At 42.3% G+C, this 11,487-nt stretch overlaps 1 long non-coding RNA gene across 1 annotated transcript; it reads left to right on the forward strand.

Annotated features, from left to right (window-relative positions):
* The first annotated feature begins 927 nt into the window (after nucleotides 1–927).
* Nucleotides 928–1,415, forward strand: LOC139023594 (uncharacterized). The gene is made up of 3 exons (XR_011474745.1): nucleotides 928–982; nucleotides 1,074–1,252; nucleotides 1,341–1,415. It is a non-coding gene; the product is annotated as an uncharacterized lncRNA (long non-coding RNA).
* Nucleotides 1,416–11,487: the final 10,072 nt, after the last annotated feature.

Here is an 11,487-nt window from a genome sequence, read left to right on the forward strand (position 1 = left end):
TGGCCGTTGCTGCTGGTTCCTCTCACGCTGCTTGATCCTTGTTTGGTGGGTGGTTCTGTAACGGTCGTTCTCCTCCTCTTCGCTTGAAGAGGAGGAGTAGGGATTGGACCAAAGCGCAGCGTGTTGTGAAGACATAATGCAGTTTATTAAAGTAAAGTCGAAACACGAAAACACTTAAACAAACTACAAAACAAATAAACGATGTAGACAGACCTGGGGCCTGTTGCACAAAAGTAGAATTAAGACATCCGGGATAAATGACTCAGCTGAGCTCAATGAAGCCAAAACATGTGCGTCCAGGCTTAATTGGTTGCACAAAGACCAAGCCAGGATGAGCAGACACGGATTCATTAAGCCAGGTGAAACCAATCCTGGATAGGTGCGCGCTCACGGCTCACTCAAATAAGACCCCGCCACAGATCACAGATTAACTGATTTACCATGGCAACTAGAGCCGCGTACTTTCCGTCGAAGCACAAATCCTCATGGAGATACAGGAGGTAAAAGGGATATAATTTAAGAAGAAAGGCAACACCGCCACAGTGATAAAGCAAAGAGAGAAAAAGCGTGGCAAAGTATTGCAGACCGCCTGAATGCGTAGTAGTGCACAATTACACACTCACCGCTCCGCTGAAACATCACAATACAATTCAAATATTTAATTCACATCTCCAAAAATGCAGTTGACTGTAATTATGAAACGGTTAAATTTTTTATTGAAATGCACTGCAGATATGAGTGAAATTGTGTAAAGAACTCCATCACACTGTATAAAGCTATGATAAATTTTTTGATATTTTTACTGAAAACAAGACAAAAAATACCAAGTAATTTTTTTGCAGTGTGACTCCATTAAATGTGTGTGTGTGTGTGTGTGTGTGTGTGTGTGGTGTGTGTTGTGTTGTGTGTAGATTGAAACATGAACGGCCAAAACGGACATTGCAGCAGGTCAAAATCAAATACAAGAACATTCTGCAGAATGGTATGCGTCCCTGACTAAATATTTAACAAAGCACAAGCATATATTTGTAACCCAGAAGTGCCTGCTCACACATTGTTCTGTACTGTTTTAGCAGTGAAAAAGAATACCCACAGACAAGGCACGGGTGGTGGGTCACCAAAGGACTGACCCTTACCCCAGCAGAGGACATGGCCTTGGAGCTAAATAAAGGCAGGCCCGTCTTAGAGGGGATCCCTGGGGGGAAAGAGACGAGCATAGGTTCCTCCCAAGATGCCACCCGCCTCATTCAAGGTTATGTCCTTCCATCTCTACATGGGATACAACCACATTCATATTGAATCAATTTGACTGTCTGACTTTGTTTACCTATTGCCTTCAGTGTCTGGCAGCACTGTGTTCCTGTTAGAGCCACCAGCAACAAGCACCAGACGATGCTGATCCAGTGAGTACTCCATCAAAGGCATACTGTAGCCTGGCATGTCTTGTCTACTAGCTTCAATATGAATCCGATTAAATGTGATAGGGTGAAGGCCCAGTGCAGCACAACAGCACATGATGGAGACGATGATGAGGAGGAGACCATCTCTCTGGATCCAGAAGGCATGAGGTATCATGTTAAGACTGTGAAAGTACTATTTACTCTACAAGTGGTAGGAGTCCTCATCAAAATCAAAAAATCTAATTTCTTTTACAGGACCCAGATGCTATACAGTGGGAAAACCAGCCTGGCAACATAGTGCGTATTAATAAAAGACACCACATCCTGCCAAATTCCAGCTGCGCTAATTGTATTGTGTTCACAGAGCTCACAAGCTTATCAGAAAGTTGTATGGCAAACCACCTCCGGCCCAAATAGAACTGGCAGACATAGACATTCCAGTACAAGAAGAAAAAAGATGGAAAATCTTGCACTGAGTCCGAAATAAAAAAAGAGGACAATTAGGAAACTGGACCTTGAAATAAAAAACTTGAGAGGGAGGTGAGATATGCCTTCAATGTACACTGTATGCTAACTGTAACACAAATGTATTAATCATTATTTTTCTTTCCTCCCCCAGCTCCAAGAAGATGACACAGCTCAAAATAAAAATTAGGTATATCTCTGTAAAGTCAAGTGAGCCATGACATATGAGCTCTTATTGTGAGCACAACAGGACGGTGGCATCTTTCTAAGGTTTTTTTTATTTTCCCAGCAATCAGTACAACCAAGTCATCGTTATAAGGCATCGCCCTCTTTTGCCCACCCCCCCCAGCACCAGGTGTGGCCCACTAGCCTATATGAAGGCCCAAAATTGTGTGTTCCTTTCTGCTCTGACAATGGCATGCCCATTCGTGCGAGATGTGGTGATGAAGAAGCACTTGTGCTGAGGAGAGCCTTCAGGCGAGAAAGGGTCTTCAGGGACCGGTTGGACCCACTGGCCTTCCCTGATACCATCTATATAAAATACAGTTTTCTGCAGATGGCATCAGTAATCTATGCAGAACTTACTGGTCCCAGATTAAGCACCGCACTGCACGGAGCCATGCACTGAGTGTGGAGCAAATGGTTTTTGTGGCCTTGCGCTTTTTTGCTAGTGGAGCCTTCCTGTACTCAGTGGGGGATGCAGAACAGCTGAACAAGGCCACAATTTGCCGCCACAATAAGGAGTGTGTGTCTGGCTATCAAAGCATTAGCAGATGTCTTCATCCCTTCCCCTGGCCACAGAAGACTCTGTGACATACAAGAGGAGTTCTATAGGATTGCAGGTAAGAGGATCTACAAATTACAGGACAACTGTTAACACATAGTAGGATACTCATTACTTGTTGTGACAGGGTTCCCCAATGTCATTGGGTGCAGTGGACTGCACACACATAAGGATAAAAGCCCCCTCAGGTGCCCATGAGGCCGATTTTGTGAATAGGAAATCCTTTCACAGCATTAATGTTCAGGTGAACATAACTTTTTGATATTGTCCATTGACGAACACTCTGCATTGCCAGTGATGTGCATTGATTGGTGTAATATTCCTCATCTTATGATTTCAGATGTCTGCAATGCTGACTGTGTGATCAGCAATGTTGTGCCAAAATGGCCTGGCTCAGTCCATGTACTCCAGAATCTTTCGGGCCTCTGAAACTATCAGTGCCTATCACAAGGTAAGCCACACAACCCCTATTTATAACCATCATGGCTGTGTCAAGAATATCACTGTGTTTATGAGGTAGTAATGATGAGATTTTGTGTGACAGGTGAATTCTCTGGTGTGTTGCTGGGAGACAGGGGTATGGCTGCCAGCCTTTCTCCTGACACCTTTCACAGACCCCCAGGAAGCACAGCAGGCCTACAACCATGCCCATGCCGAGACCAGGGCCAGAGTTGAAATGACCTTTGGCCTCCTGAAGGCACGCTTTCACTCCTTCACAAATTAAGGGTCAGCCCTGTTAGGGCATGTGATATTACTGTGGCTTGTTGCTGTCCTCCACCAATGTGGCCTGCCTGAGGAAGGAGAGGCCCCAGAGTGCCACCAGCCATGGACTGGGACAATCCGGCAATCTTCCCTGATGACGACAGTGGTCGGCTGCTGAGGGACCAATATGTGTTGAATTATTTTAGTTAGTATGTGTGCTTTCAATTTTGGTTAAATATGTCCTGCCGGTGCAGAGGAATTTGGGTTTTTTTGGTTTGTTTTTTGACGAATTTGGCCTCTTATGGATGTTTGTGCGGTATACTGTGTTGTAATACAAGGCTGCAGGGAGGCTACTGCATCCATTCATTTGTCGTTTCAGTTGATGTGTATGGATTTGTCCTGCATTTATTTTAGTGTGCAGACATGCAGGGTGTGTTATATACAGACCTTTGAATGTGTATGTATCATTTGTTATAATATGCTGGATTCTGTGCTTTCCATCTTGTAGAGTCACTGTGACTTCAGTTTCGAAAGGAGCTGATGGTTTACTGCTTTGTTTTGTCTTATTCAATAAAGGAACATAATGTTCACACATTGTGTTTTATATTCATATGGAATGTGTATTTGTTTATATGACAGAGTACTAGGGCCACACTGAAGAAAAAGGATAAAGTCATAAATTTATGAGGCTGGTTCTTTCTGCAGAAAAGCTACATATTGTTTTTACAGTTTTGATACTTATGACAATGTGATACTTAATATTCTGGCACATCAGCATGTCTTTGTTTATGAAACCATACTGAAGTACAATTTCACGAAATGCCCCACATCTGTCATTTTAACAACTGTCCTCCTTTAAAACAACTGGTTACAATATTATGACTTGTGTTTTTCCCCTCTGTGGCCCTAATATTCTATCATTTTATATATAGCCTTATAGTCTATGGGAAACGTAAATTATCTAATGATAGCAACATCATCTAAAAATCATTTTTTATCCAAAATCATTGAAATTAATGATCACAAACGTTTAAATAATAACAGTGGGTCGTATTATATGTGATAACAATGTATAGTGAGCAGTGAAATAACTATTGGTTTCCATTTGTGGTGACTGCTGACTGACATTAGGGATGAGATTAAATAATCCTGGAATTTAGCCTGGGCTGGAGCAGGCTAGCTCCACAGAATAAATCTCCATGGTAATTTATACCATAACATATCCTCCTGCCCCCTATCCATCTTTAGTGCAACCGGTTACGGATCAATTGAGCCAGGATCACCAAAGATATCCTGGCTTAATCCCTTATCCTAGTTTTGTGCAACAGGCCCCTGGACTTGATTGCTTACAAATAAACGAAGAAAGCACGAACAGGAACAGACTACATACACGAACGACAAAACGAAACAGTCCCGTTGTGTAAACATACAGACACAGGAGACAACCACCCACAAACAAACAGTGAGAACACCTACCTTAATATGGTTCTACAATCAGAGGAAACGTCAAACACCTGCCTCTAATTGAGAACCATATCAGGCAACACATTAACCCCAACATAGAAACACAAAACATAGACTACCCACCCAGCTCACGTCCTGACCAACTAAACAAAGTTAAACAAAGGAAAAATAAGGTCAGGAACGTGACATCCTGTTTGCAACAAGGCACTTAATACTGCAAAAAAACATAGTAATACATTTACTTTTTGTCCTGAAAGCAAAGCGTTATGTTTGGGGCAAATCCAACACAACACATCACTGAGTACCACCCTTCATATTTTATAGAAAAGTGGTGGCTGCATCATAAATCAAATCAAATCAAATCAAACATCAAATTGTATTTGTCATATGCGTCGAATACAACAGGTGTAGACCGTACAGTGAAATGCTTACTTACAAGTCCTTAACCAACAATGCAATTATAAGATAAATTAAGTATTTACTCAAATAAACTGAAGTAAAAAATAAATAAATTACAATATCAAGGCTATATACGGGGGGTACCGGTACAGAGTCAATGTGTGGGGACACCGGTTAGTTGAGGTAATTGAGGTAATATGTACATGTAGATAGAGGTAAAGTGACTATGCATGGATAATAAACAGAGAGTAGCAGCAGCGTAAAAATGGGTGTGGAGGGGACAATGCAAATAGTCCGAGTAGCCATTTGATTAGCTGTTCAGGAGTCTTATGGCTTAAGGGTTAAAGCTGTTAAGAAGCTTCTTGGACTTAGACTTGGCGCTCCGGTACCGCTTGCCGTACGGCAGCAGAGAGAACAGTCTATCACTAGGGTGGCTGGAGTCTTTGGCAACTTTCAGGGCCTTCCTCTGACACTGCCTGGTATAGAGGTCCTGGATGGCAGGAAGCTTGTCCCCAGTAATGTGCTGGGCCGTTCGCACTACCCTCTGTATTGCCTTGCGGGCGGATGCCGAGCAATTGCCATACCAGGCAGTGATGAAACCAGTCAGGTTGCATCCACTCATCGTTGTTGGTGATCAGGCCTACCACTGTTGTGCCGTTGGCAAAGTTAATGATGCTGTTGGAGTCGTGCTTGGCCATGCAGTCATGGGTGAACAGGGAGCACCGGAGGGGACTGAGCACGCACCCCTGAGGGGCCCCGATGTTGAGGATCAGCGTGGCAGTTGTGTTGTTACATACCCTTAACACCTGGGGGTGGCCCGTCAGAATGTCCAGAGTCCATTTGCAGAGGGATGTGTTTAGTCCCAGGGTCCTTAGCTTAGTGATGAGCTTTGAAGACACTATCGTGTTGAACGCTGAGCTGTAGTCAATGAATAGCCTTCTCACATAGGTGTTCCTTTTGTGCAGGTGGGAAAGGGCAGTGTGGAGTGCAATAGAGATTGCATCATCTGTGGATCTGTTGGGGCGATATGCAAATTAGAGTGGGACTAGGGTTTCTGGGATAATGGTGTTGATGTGAGCCATGACCAGCCTTTCAAAGCACTTTATGGCTACAGATGTGAGTTATACGGGTCGGTAGTCATTTAGGCAGGTTACTGTGGTGGTCTGCTTGAAACATGATGGTATTACAGACTCAGGTTGAAAATGGTTGAAAATGTCAGAGAAGACAGTTCCAGTTCTTCAGCGCATGCTCGGAGTACTCGTCCTGGTAATCTGTCTGGCCCTGTGGCCTTGTGAATGTTGACCTGTTTAAAGGTCTTATTCACTTCGGCAACAGAGAGCGTGATCACACAGTCGTCCGAAACAGCTGATGCTCTCATGCATGCTTCAGTGTTGCTTGCCTCGAATCGAGCATAGAAGCTATTTAGCTTGTCTGATAGGCTCATGTCACTAGGCAGCTCGTGGCTGTGCTTCCCCTTGTAGTCCGTAATAGTTTGCAAGCCCTGCCACATCCGTCGAGGGTTGGAGCTGCTGTAGTACGATTCAACTTTAGTCCTGTATTGAAGCATTGCCTGTTTGATGGTTCGTGGGAGGGTGTAGCAGGATTTCTTATAAGCGTCCAGGTTAGAGTCCCTCTCCTTGAAATCGGCAGCTCTACCCTTTAGCTCAGTGCGGATGTTGCCTGTAATCCATGGCTTCTGGTTGGGGTATATATGTACGGTCACTGTGGGGACAATGTCATTGATGCACTTATTGATGAAGCCAGTGACTGATGTGGTATACTCCTCAGTGCCATCGGAAGATTCCCGGAACATATTCCAGTCTGTGCTAGCAAAACAGTCCTGTAGCTTAGCATCTGCGTCATCTGACCACTTCCTTATTGAGTGAGTCACTGGTACCTCCTGCTTTACTTTTTGCTTGTACGCAGGAATCAGGACGATAGAGTTATGGTCAGATTTGCCAAATGGAGGGCGAGGGAGAGCTTTGTACGTGTCTCTGTGTGTGGAGTAAAGGTGATTTAGAGTTTTTTCCAATCCTTGCATATTTAACATGCTGTTAGAAATTAGGTCAAACGGATTTAAGTTCCCTGCATTAAAGTCCCCGGCCTCTAGGAGCACATCTGCTGGATGAGCATTTTCTTGTTTGCTTATGGCCTTATACAGTTCGTTGAGTGCCATCTTAGTGTCAGCCTCTGTTTGTGGTGGTAAATAGACAGCTACGAAAAATATAAATTGTGTGGTCTATAGCTTATGAGATTCTCTACCTCAGGCAGGCAAAACCTTGAGACTTCATTAATATTAGATTTTGTGCACCAGCTGTTATTTACAAATATACACAGACCTCCACCCCTTATCTTATGGTTATAATTGTCATCAACAAGGGCTAGGCAGTTGTTTAGGATACAAATGAACGGAATGCAGCTATAAGCAAAAGCCTAAAGGAAAACATGGTTCAGTCTGCTTTCCAACAGACACTGGGAGATGAATTAACCTTTCAGCAGGACAATAACCTAAAACACAAGGAGAACTCTACACTGGAGTTGCTTACCAAGATGACATTGAATGTTCTTGATTGGCCTAGTTACAGTTTTGACATAAATCGGCTTGAAAATCTATGGCAAAACGTAAAAATTTCTTTTGAGGAATGATCCACAATCAGCTTGTAAATTTTGTACAATCCATGTGTGCAAATCTCTTAGCGACTTACCCCAAAAACACTCACAGCTGTAATCGCCGCCAAAGGTGCGTCTACAAAGTACTGATACAGTTGTGAATACTAATGTACAGTAAATTAGATATTTCTAAAAGCTTGTTTTGACTTTGTCATTATGGGGTATTGTGTGTAGATTGTTGAGAAAAAAATATATTTCATCAATTTTCAATTCAGGATATAACATAACAAAATGTGGAATAAGTCAAGGGGTATGAATACTTTCTGAAGGCACTGTACATGTAGAACGGAGGCGTCATCCATATTATTTGACCAAACAAATACAATCCATACCATAAATATACATTCCTCACTCCTGTTTCTCAGAATTGCTGGTATTGTTAAGGTGCCTGCAAATCATGTCATTGCTGTGATTACTTTTTCCATTCCAAAGCCTGAAAACATCAATAACATCAAATGCAACGAAAGTGATCAAGTTTTTCATTGCAGCACTTAGCAATATACACTGATGAAATGTTATTTGTCTGCTGAAATCCACGTCTCGTCGTGTTTCTATTTCCAAATAGGATTGCACTGAGGTATTATCCAGTCTTTAAACTTCAGAGAATATACAGTGCATTCGAAAAGTATTCAGACCCCTTCCCTTTTTCCTTCCCATTTTGTTACCTTACAGCTTTATTATAACATTTATTTTTTTCAATCTACACAAAATACCCCATAATGACAACGGGAAAACAGGTTTTTAGAAAGTATGGAAAATAAAAAATAATATGTATTTATGTAAGTATTCACACCCTTCGCTATGAGACTCGAAATTGAGGTCAGGTGCATCCTGAATCCATTGAACATCCGTGAGATGTTTCTACAACTTGATTGGAGTTCACCTGTGGTAAATTCAATTGATTGGACATGATTTGGAAAAGCCAACACTGTCTATATAAGGTCCAACTGATGAAATTGCATATCAGAGCAAAAACCAAACCATGAGTTCAAAGGAATTGTCTGTAGAATTCCGAGACAGCATTGTGTCGAGGCACAGATCTGGGAAAGGGTACCCAAAATATTATGCAGCATTGAAGATCCCCAAGAACACAGTGGCCTCCATGATTCTTAAATGGAAGAAGTTTGTAACCACCAAGACTCTTCCTAGAGCTAGCCCCTGGCCACACTGAGCAATCGGGGGAGAAGGGCCTTGGTCAGGGAGGTGACCAAGAACCCGATGGTCAATCTGACAGAGCTCCAGAGTTCCTCTGTTAACATGGGAGAATCTTCAAGAAGGACAACGATCTCTGCAGCACTTCACCAATCAGGCCTTTATTGTAGAGTGGCCAGATGGAAGCCACTCCACAGTAAAAGGGACATGACAGCCCACTTGAAGTTTGCCAAAAGACACCACAAGGACTCTCAGACCATGAGAAACCAGATTTTCTGATCTGATGAAACCGAGATTTAGCTCGTTGGCCTAAATGCCAAGCGTCATCTGGTGGAAACCTGGCACCATCCCTACGGTGATGCATGGTGGTGGCAGCATCATGCTGTGGGGATGTTTTTCAGTGCCAGAGACTGGGAGACAAGTCAGGATCGAGGCAAAGATGAACGAAGCAAAGAACAGAAAGATCCTTGATGAAAACCTGCTCCAGAGCGCTCAGGACGCAGGAGTGGTTTTGGAACAAGTCTCTAAATGTCCTGGAGTGGCGCAGCCAGTGCCCGGGCTTGAACCCCGATCGAACATCTCTGGAGAGACCTGGAAATAGCTGTGCAGCGATGCTCCGCATCCAACTGGACAGCGCTTGAGAGGATCTGCAGAGAAGAATGGGAGAAACTCCCAAAATGCAGGTGTACCAAGCTTGTACCGTCATACCTAAAAAGACTTGAGTCTGTAATCGCTGCCAAATATGCTTCAACAAAGTACTGAGTAAAGGGTCTGAATACTAAATGTGATATTTCCGTTTTGTATTTTTTGTACATTTGAAAACAATTCTAAAAACCAGTTTTTGCTTTGACATTGTGGGTTATTGCGAGTAGATTTATAAGGGAAAAAACTATTTAATTCTTTTTATAATAAGGCTGTAACGTAACAAAATGTGGAAAAGGTGAAGGGGTCTAAATACTGTCCGAATGCACTGTAAATTGTCCACAACACTGAAATGGGCTACTTCTTATGTGAATGAATGAGGAGGCGGAGCACACCTCAATTCAAACTGTTGTTAAAAAATTTAACTTGTTAGAAGATCATTTGAAATTGATAAGATGAAACATAATGTCCCGATTGTTGAAATGAGTGGACCAAGGCGCAGCGTGCGTAGAGTTCCACATATTATTTAATAGTGAAAACTTACAACCAAAACAACAAAGAATAACAAACATGCAGTAATGCAGTGCTCAACGCAACTACACACAAAACAAGATCCCACAAACAACAGGTGGGAAAAGGCTGCCTAAATATGATCCCCAATCAGAGACAATAGACAGCTCTGATTGGGAACCATACCAGGCCAACATAGAAAACGAAAAACTAGAATGCCCACCCTAATCACACCCTGACCTAACCAAATAGAGAAATAAAAAGGCTCTCTAAGGTCAGGGCGTGACACATAACATATAAATAATTAGCAGGCAGCGTGCCTTGGTTTGAGGGCAGAGCGGGTTTACTGTTCTGTTGCGTAACAATCACATTTTGGAACAGTGAGTGCATTCTGACATCACACGAGTAAAAGAGATATTTGGAACTCACACTCGACAAGGTTAAAATCAGATCCACTAAATGTAGAGTTATTGATGTACTAGTGAAGACGAGACTAAAGTCCCACTAGCCACAACAGAAGTATAGTACCAAATTAATTATTATTGTTATTTTCTGCCATCAAAATCAATCTGGTTCGATGCAATTGGATTGCACAGTTAAGTTATAGTGTGTGTTCGTGGCACCCAGTGTTAAATAAGTGAAGGAAGAAAAACTGTTTTATTTTGTAATAAGAATTCTTTACAGTGCTTGGAAATTGGGAAGATATACTTCGACTCAAGGTATTGATTTTTCACTTGGAATGACTTGTCTGGTCCATTCATCTCTTGGGCAATAAAGTGCAGAATCCTGTAGAGGCCTTGTCACTTTGGAGATTTTATGTCGGGGGTGATGAATTACAGCTTGCCTCTCTGTTAACATGTTCCAAATACCCTACGGCAGATAGACAGAGCTAGGAAGGCACATAATGGACCTCAATTTAAAAGCATAGGTAGACAAGAGTCCAGGCACCTTTAAAATACATTATCTGCCAAATAGCTCATAAAAAGTAGCTGCACTAAAGGAAGGAGTACACCGACCAATTAATCTGCCTGATTGCTCTAACCCCAGGGCAGGACTTGCATTAGAATACTTCAAATAGGATTAATCAATTTTTGAAGACTAAGTTGATGTTGCATTTGTTTTGGATGAAAACAATTTCTGAAATAAACTAACGAAAGCTGCATTGGAATAAGCAGCCTCTATGTTAGCCGTGTATTGTCCATATACCACAAACCTCCGAGGTGCCATATTGCTATTATAAACTTGTTACCAAAAAATATAAAGAAAATATAAAGAGTAACTACAGAAACGATTTCATGA

Source organism: Salvelinus sp. IW2-2015, linkage group LG33 (assembly GCF_002910315.2).
Source record: "Salvelinus sp. IW2-2015 linkage group LG33, ASM291031v2, whole genome shotgun sequence".
Taxonomy (NCBI): Eukaryota; Metazoa; Chordata; class Actinopteri; order Salmoniformes; family Salmonidae; genus Salvelinus; species Salvelinus sp. IW2-2015.